This window comes from Brassica napus, chromosome C7 (genome assembly GCF_020379485.1).
Source record: "Brassica napus cultivar Da-Ae chromosome C7, Da-Ae, whole genome shotgun sequence".
NCBI classification, from domain to species: Eukaryota; Viridiplantae; Streptophyta; class Magnoliopsida; order Brassicales; family Brassicaceae; genus Brassica; species Brassica napus.
In genome coordinates, this window is record NC_063450.1 from 5,606,128 (window position 1) to 5,619,305 (window position 13,178).

General features: G+C 32.4%; 1 long non-coding RNA gene across 2 annotated transcripts; it reads right to left on the reverse strand.

Moving 5' to 3' along the window:
* Positions 1-7,808: 7,808 nt before the first annotated feature.
* On the reverse strand, positions 7,809-11,617 carry LOC106432736. 2 transcript variants are annotated; one of them, XR_007326089.1, is made up of 3 exons: positions 11,038-11,617; positions 8,327-10,280; positions 7,809-8,193 (listed from the first exon to the last, which is right to left on the reverse strand). It is a non-coding gene; the product is annotated as an uncharacterized LOC106432736 (long non-coding RNA). The 2 variants fall into 2 exon arrangements; XR_001286473.3 differs by having other exon boundaries at positions 8,338-10,280; positions 11,038-11,615.
* Positions 11,618-13,178: the final 1,561 nt, after the last annotated feature.

Sequence of the window (13,178 nt, forward strand, 5' to 3'; positions counted from 1 at the left end):
AATGGCTGAAGAGGTTACTTGGTATGCTTGGCTTCACGCATAAGGCGCCTATACGGATGCATTGTGATAGTAAGTCAGCAATTCACATAGCTACGAATCATGTCTTTCACGAGCGTACGAAGCATGTTGAGAATGATTGTCATACGACTTGAGATGCAGTTAAAGCCAAATTTTTACCAAAGCTCTTCCTACACCAACATTTCAGTACTTGCTGTCCAAGTTAGGCATTCAGAATGCTTCATTGCCAACTTGGGGGGGGGGGGGGGGGGGGGGGGGGGGGGGGGGGAGTAAAGGGATAAAGATAACTTATATGATTTTCCTATCTTTATGGGACTTGATATATATGTAACCTTTATCTATCTAGATTAGGAACTTCACATGTTGTATAAATACACACCTTCTTGTATGAATAAGATCACGTTTTCACAATATATTTCAAACCATCCTACCAAAAACCAGATTTCTGTCTGTGAGCAAAAAATCGATCCTTTTTTCTTAGGGATCGATCTGTTTAGAAGAACGAAGCGGAGAAGTCTCTCTCAACTGTTTATTGATTCATATAATTGAAAAAAATTAAGAGAGACAGTATATTAGGTGTTGTTCGTTTATCCGTCTATCATCCATTATGTCAGTTCAATCCAAATTTCGGTCAGATTTAAGTTTTTGATTTTTTGGTATTTCAATTTATAATAATTAGCTACCATATTGAAACGATATCTAGTTTGATTTGGTTTATATACCATTAGTTTTTGGTTTATTCATTTTAATACCAAGAAATCATATAATTATATTTATCTTTGATAATAAATTAGTTTATATGATTATAAATCAGATTTATTAAAAAAATAAATATATATTCCTTACTCTAAATTTTAAATATAATATTTTATGTTTTATTTAACTATTAAAATAAAAAATAGGAAAACTGGTAATATTGTAATATTATTATATAAATACATTTTAGCATAAATATGTACCAATAAAAATAAAAATCATGTTTTATCTAATTTGATGAAAATAAAAAAAAACAAAAAACATTTCTAACTTAAAACAATTTTTTTATATTAAAATTAATGTTTTAACTATAAAATCATATTAATAAAATATAGTATGTATATATTATTAAACTTATATATATGTATACTAATATAATTTAATTAATCGGTTTCTTTAGTTATTCGGTTGGATCAGTTTATATACCGAACCATATCCATATATTGCGGTTCCCTAAAAATAACATCCATTCGATTTATTCAGTACTATAAAATCCAAACCACTCTTCTTTTTTTTTTTTGGTTATGTTCGGTTTTAATTGGTTCGGTTTTACCGGGCTGAACACCCCTAATCTCCATCCATTTATATGATATATTCAAATAATCTATATGGATGTTTTTTGGGACTGTTCGTTTCTCTATCCAGATGGTTCATCTAGATAAATCATCTAAACGAAATTCGGTTCATTTATTTATCTCTATTTTCATCTAGATGAGTTTAGTAAACAAAATATTTCCATCCTTATTTTATTTAATCATATTTTTTATGTTTAAAATATATTAATTTTTATTATTTATTTAAAATATAATTATTTTAAAATATAAGTTGGACAATAAAATATAATTTTGCGGTTGTAACGAGAAAATTCATTTTTACAAAATTTGCGAAATGCATTTTCCTGGTTTTGACAAAAACATATAAAGAAAGAAAAGTGGTTAGACATTGAATTCTTGAGCTTTTAAGAGCTCAAAATAGTAGTCCATGGTGGTTAGAAATGAATGATAATGGCATTGTTGCAAGTAAGAAGAAATGTTAAGCGTATAATTGATTTTTTGTCATTTTTAAATAATTGAGAAATTAAATAATAATGGCAATTTTGTAAATATTTCAAAACCATAAGGAGAGTTTGAGGATTTTATAGGTGGATAGTAATGACAAAAAAAAAAGTTGGTTTTGGTTTGATTTGAAATTTTAGGTTGTTTTTGAAAAAATTCCTAAAAAGAATACATTAATAGAAGAAATAGAGTAAAGTAGAATTTGGTCTATGCATGCGACATCATGCGAGTAATATTAATAACTAAACAATAGATCTGGTATAGGTACTAAATTTATTTATTTTTGAGAAAAAATATAAAAATATCTTGTATTTAATCTATTATTTTATGATCCTACTTTTATCTACTATTAACAGATCATTGTTTGACCATTTTAAAAATTAGTTAATATGACATATTTAATTATTTACGTTACTAATAAACGACCTATAAATTTGAATTTTATTTTTTTAATTATAACAAAATCTGTTGAGAAAGAATCTAACAAAATCTTACTTAAAATTAAATTTTTTTTATAAAATAACACATTAATTAATATTGTAATTAGTAATATAATATTATTATAAATCAACATAAACTAAAATATAATTATAAACAAGAAAATAAAATTTCTATTCTACTTTTTATAATTTCTATAATTCTTTTCTTTATTATCTATGAATTACATATAACAAATTATATTAAATAGGTACATTAGCAAATTTATTTATTTTTATAAAAAAGTGTATAAATGTAATAACAAAAACAAAATTCAAAATTCATGTAATCTTTCAAACTCAAAAATTTCTGTCTAATTTTCTAAAGTTTTCTTGACAAAATATAAAATTTTAAAATAAATATTCAAACTCAAAATGATAATATTTAAAATTAAAAAAAAATAAAAACATAAATTATAAAAATATCTTTTCAAATGTACCATGAAAAATCAAACTATATATGTTGTAAAAGTTAAAGCAAACTAATATTTTGAAATCTTAACTTAAAAAAAAATTAATATCATAATATCCAAATATTTATATCAAAAACGTTTAGTAAAATAATATGATAGATGCTACTATGTATAGAATTTACGAACATAATAGGGTTATATTATTTAAACAAATTTTACTTATAAATCCCGGAAAATACTAAAATGATAAAATTTAAAGTATATTTTTGTAAACAAAACTTGTAAATAAAAATTATCTTAAACATATTTATTTTCTATAATATAAGTAAATAAATTTTAAAAATGTAATATATGTAAAATTTAAAAATTAAAGAAAAACATATTTTGAAGGAGGATCTCAATTTGATTATTTCAGATTGTTATTTTATCATACATAATTTGAAAATATATTAGTAAGTAATAAAAAAAATAATAACTAAGTAAAAATATATTAAGAAATCACAATATATTAATAATGCCAAATAAAATACATAAATAATAATATTATAGAATTAGACAATATGTAACACTAAAATGGGAATTATATATTTAAATTATTTGTGATAATATCAAATACATTTATAAAATGAACATATTGTAGCTATACTAGAAACCTTAATTAACATATTCTATTTTTTTTTTGTTTATAACCAGCATGCAGTATGTATACTAGTTCATCTTTATTTTTTCATTGTATTTCAAATTCTATGTTAGTAAAAAGAACAAAAAGAACAGATCAAATCCTCAAACTAGTTACTAATTTTGTAACTCCAAAGCAAAACAAATATTTATTCTAAACCATTTAGATTGTCCTAACGTTTTAGTAATATTTTCCTAATAATTTTAAAGTTATGATAGTTTTGGAATTAAAAAAAAAAATGGCGGTAGTTTTGAAATAAAACAATATTTATTCAGGAGAACTATCGTTTAGTCTAAGTTTTTTTTTTTAAATACTTTGTTTGAGGTAAGAAAAAATAAAGAATGATATTGCTTAAAGTTAGAATTTGACACATTTTTTATACAGAAACTATTGTTGTCATTATTTATACAGAAAAAGAAAATAGTACAGTTTTGAATTATTATTCTGAAATTTTGTATTTTATCTTATTTATATTGAAAGACATCTAAACATTTACTGCTTAACAAAGCGATATACTGATTTTTGAAAATATTGTTTTGCAGAAAATTCATCTTTCGTGGGGGAAAAAATGACCAACTTTTAAATCTTGAGATAGCCAAGAACATGAAAGAGCAAGTTTTAATACTATAAGGTAAATTACCAAAAATACCATATTCATAGTACCACTTTTCATATTTATACTAACCACTTTTCATATTTATACTAACCGCTTTTATCCTCAATTTTAAAGAAGAAAAATACATTCATAACCCTAAGAGTTAATGTAGGGTAGGATTTTTAGAATATGAAATTTAGGATTCTAATAAATATATAGACCTAAGTCAGATGCAGAAGGTCTATATGTCAAGTCGAGAAGAAGAACAAATAAGAAAGGGGGTTCAAATTGAGAGGTAAATCTAAAGGAAGAGGCATGTCACAATCCAAACCAAGAAACTCCAAGAACAACAAGGGTTGTTTTGTGTGTGGTAAAGAGGACCATTGGAAGAGAGATTGCCATGAGAGAAAGCATCACAAAGCTCCTGGAGTTGCAAACGTGACTACAAAGCCACAAGATCCTATGATGCTAACAGCAAGCACTGTGTCTACTTAGAATAAATGGGTGCTGGACTCGGGGTGTACCTTCCACATCACCCCAAACAAGGAATCTTTGTTTGACATGCAGGAATTTGAAGGAGGAAAGGTGTTGATGGGAAACAATACTCATAGTGATATTAATGGCGTTGGGAAGTTGAAGATGCTGAATCCATATGAGTCGGTTGTGATCCTCACTGATGTCAGGTACATACCATCAATGGCAAAGAATCTGTTCTCGTATGGACAGCTTGAGAAGAATGGGTGCTATTATGAATGAAAAGATTTCATAGTTCAGTTTTATAAAGGAAAGAAAGAAGGTTATCTCATGCAAGTACAAGGATGGTTTGTATGATCTTAAGGGTCAAGTTACTAAAGGAGCAGCAGCGGTGGTAAGGACCTCAGTAAATTTAACTAATATATGGCATTCAAGGCTCAGGCATATGAGCTTGAAATGTATGAATATCTTAGTTAAGAAATGATATCTAAGTGAAAAGGAGGTTCATTCACTAGATTTTTGCGAGACTTGTGTGTTAGAGAAATCCCATAAACAAAACTTTCCTAAAGCAGCACAAGAGTACTGAGGTTCTTGAATACATTTACAGTGATTTGTGGGGTTCAGTCTCCAATGAACCAACTGAAGTAGGCTGCCGATATTTTGTCACCTTTGTGGATGATTTTTCAAAGAAAGTGTGGATCAGATTCTTGAACAGCAAGGATGAGGCGTTAGAGAAATTTGCAGAATGGAAATTGTTAGTGAGAATCAGACAGGGAAGAAAATTAAATGTTTGAGGATTGACAAAGGATTGGAATTTTGTAACAACCGGTTTGATGAATTGTGCAAGAAGTCGGCGATTAAAAGTCACAAGACGTGTGCCTATAGACCCCAACAGAATAGAGTATCCTAGAGAATGAATAGGATGATCATGGATAAGGTTCAATGTATGCTAGCCGAGACTGGTTTGAAAAATAATTTTTGGGATCATGGTGCATCCACTGCTGTCTACCTTATCAATCGATCACCAAACTCATCCATAGAGTTTAAGATTCCTGAGGAAGTCTGGACGGGCTCCAAGATCAGTTACGATCACATCCGAAGGTTCAGAAGTATTGCTTACATGCACGTGACACAAGAGAGAATAAGTCCTAGGGCCGCTAAGGGCGTTTTCATGGGATATCCTCCAGAAACCAAAGGGTATCTATCATGTCTGGATTCCTGAGGAAGGAAAGTGAACCATCAGTAGAAACGTTGTGTTCAATGAAGAAAAAGTGTTCAAGGAACTCTCAGCTTCTGAGAAAGTTCAAGAGAGAGAAAAAGAAGAAGAAACAAGTCTCTTTGAGCACATATTTGATTAAGGGACCAAGCAACATTAACACTGATGAAGGTATGGGATCAGTTCAGGGTGGAGAAGCGTCTGACAGTGAGTCTCAAGAAGATGGAGATTAGCAAGAAAATACAGTGGCTCAGAACTTGGATATATAGTTTAGCAAGAGACATATAGAGAAGGGAAACCAAACCACATTCTCAGTTTGAAGACACAGACTTCGTGGCTTATGCACTTGCTAGCGCAGAGGACATAGAAAAAGATGAACCTAGTTCCTATTTCGAAGCAACCAAGAGCAGGGACTGGAAAAGCTGGAATCTGTCAACTAAAGATGAGATGGACTCTCTTACAAAGAATGACACTTTTGAGGTTGTAGAGAAACCCGAAGGAAAGAAGATCATTGGCTGCAGATGGCTTATCTTTAAGAGAAAGCCAAGAATACCAAGAGTGGAAAGACCTAGATTTAAAGGCAGGCTGGTGGCTAAAGGTTTCACACAGGTAAAAGGAGTGGATTATAACAAGATTTTTGCTCCTGTTGTGAAACATCTCTCTATTCGTCTGATGTTGTCAATCACTGTTAGCTTCGATCTAGTGTTAGAGCAACTCGATGTCAAGATGTATTTTTTAAATGGAACGCATGAGGAAGATATATATATGAGCCAACCAGAAGGTTTCATTGAAAAAGGGAAAGAATATCACATGTAGAAACTAAAGAAATCTCTGTATGGGTTGAAACAGTCCCCAAGACAGTGGAACCAGAGATTTGACAACTTTATGTAGGAGTAGAAGAAGTTTCAGAGAAGCGTGTATGATTCGTGTCTACTTCAAGGGTCAAGACATACAAGACAGCGTGTATTTATTGCTATATGTGGACGACATAGTAGTTGCACGACATAGTAGTTGCACCTAAAGATATGATAGCTATTAAGAAGCTAAAGAAGAATCTTGAAAAAGAATTCGAAATGAAAGATTTAAGTGCTGCTACTAGAATCCTTGGTATGAATATTGCCAGAAACAGGAAAGAAGGAACCCTAAAGTTGTCGCAAGAATGTTACCTAAAGAAGGTTATAAAGACTTTTAGAATGGAAGATGCATGATCAGTGGTTACTCCAGTCAGTAGCCAATTTAAGCTGAAAAGTCTAAGTGATGATGAAGCAGACAGAGAAGCTTATTACATGGACTCAGTGCCGTATGCAAGCGCCTTTGGTAGCTTAATGTATGGCATGATAGGTTCGCGACCAGACTTAGATTTTGCTGTAGGCTTGGTCAGTCGATTCATGAGAAGAGCAGGAAGAGTTCATTGGGATGCAATGAAATGGATTCTTAAATATCTAAAGGGATCAGCTGGAAGTTGTTTGACATTCACGAAGCATGATAATATTGATGTTCAAGGGTTTTGTGATTCATATTTTGAAGCAGATTTAGATAAAAGAAGATCAGTTTCAGGTTATGTGTTTAAAGTTGGTGAAAATACGATTAGTTGGAGGTCCACACTTCAGAACGTAGTGGCATTATCCACCATAGAGGCTGAGTAATCACCCGAGTGTTCCAGCGCAGGTGGAGTATCTGAAGCCGAAGAACTGTGCATCGTAGGAAAGGTCTGAAATTTGTTTGAGGTTCAGGGGACACTACAAGAAAAATCGGCATTAGTAGCACCCAAAAATGCTATCATAGGGTTTTCGTAGCGTTTTTGTAAATGCTCTGACAACCGCAGCTATGATAAACCCCCTCCCCCCTATCGTAGCACATTTTGTGTGCTATAAAAAATATATATATTGTAGCGTTTATTCTGTACTATATTAAACTGTTTTAATAACACCTTATTTTAGCTATTATATTATTTTCTATGGCTTTTTTATTGTGTCGTAATGTAATCTATAATGACATATTTTCAATGCTATGAAAATTAAAATTAAAATTGATTGCTGACAAAAATAAAATAAAAATAAAATTGATTATTATTATTAGTTTTGAGATTTAATTTGGTTTAATATTAAAAATGGCGTTACAACTGATTTCGATATATAAATTAAACCGGTTTATAAATGATTTTGGTTTATATTAAAAATTTGGTTTACAATCGGTTTATAAATTAAACCAGATTACAAAAAATTTCAGTTTACAAATTAAACCAGTTTACATACAAACCGGGTTTAAAATCAAAATCTAAAAAAACCCTAACTCCTTCCCACCGCCTCCTCCGCACTTCCTCCCCCGCTCTACCTCCTCCGCCGCACAACCTCCATCTATGAAACCTAGTTTCCAAAAACCTAACTTTAAGCCGCTACTCTCTCCGCCTTTCATGGTCGTCATAGCCGCCATCTCCATCACTACAGAGCTCCGACTTCGCCTCTTCTGTCTTCTCTCCGTCTCCTGATGTTCTTCATCTTCTGTTTATCCCTGAAACCCAGATTTCAAAACACAAACATAAAAAGATTCAAACTTTCATGGCAAATCCTTTCCATCAGCTTTCTATACCAACAACGGTGACAAAACCAGAATCAAAAAAGAGAGAGAGAGAGAGAGCCTAGACGATATTCCAACTGAAACAAGGTGGAGATGGAGACAGGTGACGACGTTTTGTTTCTTGTTTCTGTGTCTCCGGAGAGGAGAGAGGGTGATGATGGATATGTGAGCAGAGGCGTTGATGTGTTTTTGTGACGACGTAATGGTTCCAAAAGGAGCGTGGTGGTGAAGCTTATCAACGGTGGTTGGAGACACAGAGGGGTTTCTTAGAAGAAGATGTGAGGAGCTCACCAGAGAAAAGAAGATTGCAGATGACCAGATATGAGAGATGAAGAGACGAGACATGAGAGGATTCTGAGAAAATTGATCATTTAGTATGAGATCTGTGAAAAAGAATTGCAGAGGTCGTGAGAGAAAGAGAAAATAAAAAAAAATTAATAATTATATGCCGTTGGATTGAAACCTATCAACGGTAGAGATTCATATCTTAGCTATCCTCGCCATTCTTTTCTATTGGTCAGATCTGTTTCCTCTTATTATTTTTTAAACACACTCTCTTTCCTCTTTATTTTTTTCTTAATTATACTCTGTTTTAAAAAAAATTATATAAATCTAGTTTATAAATTCGTTTTAGTTTGTAAATTTAGTATCTTTTATATTTTGTTATTTATAATTTAGTTATAATTTATGGTCTACTACTTAGAGTTTGAAGTAAAGTATTTAGAGTTTACGAAATAGGCTTTGGAGTTTATACTCTAATAAACACACAAGTAAAAATACAAAACAGAATTATTACATTAAATAAAATTTAGAATTTGTAGTTTAATATAAAGTTTAAATTTTAGATTACTTATGTGTTTGATATATAGTATCAAAGTATCATGGTATATGTTTATAATATAGGTTTTGGAATTTAGACTTTGAGTATATATTTTAAAGTTGTTAAGTAATTGTGAAGATTAAATCATTTCAAGTATACAAGTAGGGTTTAGTGAATTAGAATTTACATGAAAGATTAGATTTTGGAAGCTATAATATATAATAAAAACAATGATTTGTAATTTAAAATTTAGGATTAAAAATATATACTTTAACTTTAAAATAAATGATGATCCACATCGCTGTAAAATGAACCAATAGAAAAAATGTTAATTTTGAAGTTTATGTTTACATGTTAAGTTTATGATCAATTTAAGATTTGGAATTTTGGGAATATTGTTTGGGTTTTGGGAATAGGGTTTGGGGGTTAGGAGATAGGATTCAGGATTTAATAATAAAATTCATAGTTAAGTTTTCAAAAATAAAAGTTTTTATTCAAATTTAGTGTTTATAATATAAAGTGTAAAGTTTAAATCTAAAGTTTTTAAGTTTGAAGTGTATTTGGAGTTTGGGAATAGGGTTTGTGGTTAAGTTTCCACTTTAGGGTTTAGGTTTTGTTTTGTTCTTTTTATTGAAATTTATATTTTTTAAGTTATATACTTTTGTTTTAGTTATAAATTTCTACAAATGTTTATTTTGAAAACTATTGTAAGTTTAGATGTTGGAATTTAGGGTATGGATAGGGTTTAGAACTTGAGGTAAAAATATTATTTTTTGTTTGTCTTTTCTAATTTATTATTAGTGTTCCAAGGTGATTCAAAACCTAAAATTATTTAAAATGAGTACTTTTAAAGTTAGAAATAAAACACTTAAGTAATATGAACTTGTTATCTTTACAATTTTGGCTACTTGTCTTAATATTCAGTATTGCCTTCACACATAGCTCAGGTTCAGTATACAAAACACATACACACGAACAACCATATCCACCGTGTGATGCTTGAGAGTTTCGGTCCAGATGGGTGATTGTTCTCTTTGCAGGGTCGTTGTTCACCGTGTGGTACACATGAGTGCTCTCTTTGCAGGGTCGTTGTTCTTTGGGTGATTTTGTCGAACAACATTGCCTATATCACGAAGAACTTGAAGGTTTCTTCCTTTCCCAGCAGCATTCTTGTCATCGTCTTCCACAATAACAACATCACCTTCACACAAAACAAAGTTCACATCTTTTAGATTCAAGAACAGAGCAGAACTCTCAAAACCCAGAAACAAGAGGTTCATATTTATACATATGAAATTCAAGAACAGAACTCTCAAATTCATTAAGGGGTAGCTCCTGCTCTTAACGCTTGTGATGATACGATTTGGTAAACGTTCTCTTGGCCCACACCAAAACCAGTCATGACAAGGAACACACCACACACAAAGATGAACAAGTAAAAGAGACTTAGACCTTCTTCGCTCTACCCTGCTCTTGTTAGTGTTCAAACTACCAAAAGTTCTCAGCTTTACGCAAACGAACAACATAGAAGCATACTACTAGAGTCTAGAAACGATGAAGATGATCACCGAACATTGCATTTGCCAAGTTCATTTAAATCTCCTTCTGACCATCCAAACGATGAAAAGTCTACAAAAGAGTCTACTAGAGTCTAAATATGTTTCCAGCTTTACTAAACAAATCCATGTAATGCATCTTCTTCAATCTGTAAGCAAATTTTTCAAGACAGACAAAATCTCAAAAAGAACAAACCCATGAAAAAACTTATGAAATCCATCAAGTTTATTAAGAATCAAGTCAAAGCTTACAACTTTTACTTACTAATCCCTTGTTCGATAATCAATGTTATTGCATCTTTCAGAACAGAGATATGAAACACAGACAAAACACTATGAACAGGAACAGCTCTGGTAAGAACAAAAAGACAAGTTGGAGTCTTTATATACTGAAACACTCACAAGCTTAATAGCGACAGAGCACAGCGGATTGATGAGTAGAGACGCGGCGGTGATGCTCGAGAGTGGACAAGAGGCGCCGCCATGACCGTGTTCGATTGCGGGTGAGCGGAGACCACAGAGTGGTGGAGAAGGTTAAGGAGCTCCATGCTCCGCCGCTTCCTTCATCTCTTCCTCTTCCCATCACGACCTCACCCTCCGTTAAAAAGCCTCATCCGTCGACGCATCCCTCCGCCGCCTCCACTCCTCTCTCGCATCTGACAAGCGTCTCGATCCCAAGCACGAGAAAAGGGGAAACACAGAGATGAGACTCGAGGCCAGAGACGATGATATGAGAATGGCCATCTACCAAGAAGGATAAGAACAAGTTATTAAAAATCAGTCTCAATCGAAGAACCCCAGAGAAAAAAAAAGTCTTAAGAATGGCAGAAAAGGAAAAAAAAAATGGTTAAATATTTTGCCTCCAATAACACTTTACAGCTATTGTCCGCTTAATGAATTTTTTTCTAGCACTCATTTAACGCTACGGAAAAATTAAAATCAGATTTTGTTAGTTTTGGTAGCAGTTCGTGAATTCGTGCTACCGGGAACTGCTATCAATACTCATATTTCTTGTAGTGGGACAAGCAAGTAATCTAAAGCAGAAGAAGTTGTTTTCAGTATACATGGAAGCTTGTGGTTCTTTGATATCATCTTGAGAAGCTGAAATACAAAAGTCGAATTAAAATTAGGGTTTCGAACATTTGGTAAAACAACAGTAGAGATGAAATTGAGGGTTAATCTCAAGTTAGAGATAAAGAATCAGCTCAAAGGATACATGAGCTTGAGGTTCGAAGCCGGATGTAGGCATCGAAAGGCTAAGAGACTCAGAGTTTTACATATATTTTTGCCGTCAGATATAGAAAGCGGGAGAGATCAATCTAGACTTCAGAGGGAGGAGAAACGTGGTTCCTGGCTAGAATCAAAGCTCGTTTTGTCTAGCCTGATCGGAGATGTCAAGCTTGATTTCTCAAAAGAGGAAGAGAAAGAAAGGATCTAACACGGATCATCTTTTCTCGAGGGGTTCCTCACGACATAGAAGACGGTGGAGCTCTGGCAAAAGAGAGACGACGCCGGAGCTAACTCTCGAGTCAGAGATTCACAAGGACTGAAAAGAGAGAGGAGATAGCAAGTGACGAGTCATTTTCTTCATACAAGAGAGAGAGAGAAACACGGAAGGCATTAGGGTTGGTGATTATTGGACTTAAGTCCACAAGGTGGAAATTGTTGGTGTTGTTGGCGAAAGCGCAAGTCCAAGATGATTATACTGGGCCTATCTCCTACTGGATCACCTGAGAAGCCCAAATTGAAAGATCATGTTAGGCTTTGTTGCTAGTAGTATATAAACAAAACCTAGACTTTCTTGTTGCCTAAGATTTTACGTTTTCTCTCATCATGAGCTTGCATATTCACAAGCTTGATCACAATTTTGATCCTCTTTGTACTCTCTTATTCATAGTGAAGTCTGGGAGGACAATCTCCCATGAAACGTACCGGTTAGAGGCCGGGAACTCGTTAAAGTCTTGTGTGTTCTTGTTGATTTAGTTTAATCTCTTCATAGACAACGACAAGCAGATAACGAACTAAGTTAGCGAGGTAAGAATTCAAGGTGTTAAAACTTACATTTAGCTTTCGAAAACAGAAAAATATAGAAACTACTCAATGATTATTTTAGTATTTTCTTTTATCTAAATACTCAGAAATTGTACCACAACGAGTCGTCATTCGACATGTTTAATAAGAATGAAAAGGCTAGAGAAAGATCCTAACCCATTAAGAATTCAAATTAATACAGAATATTCTGCTGCCAGATTTCTTCCAACTGTTTATCTAGATGCATTACCCCTAGTCATCTCATCTGTTGGTTTTATTTATGTTTTAGGTAGATTAAATTATGTTTTATATGTTCATAAAAGTTTGATAAAAGACGATTATGATGGACGTATATATATTGAGAATATAATCTGCGATACACAAAACCACAATGAAAATAACTTGATCAACGTTATAGTGTAGGCGGTAAATGGTAGAAATTAAATGGAATTAATAGAATAAAAATGGATCCATGGAACAATCCCACAATACAATAGGTAAACAGGTGGAAT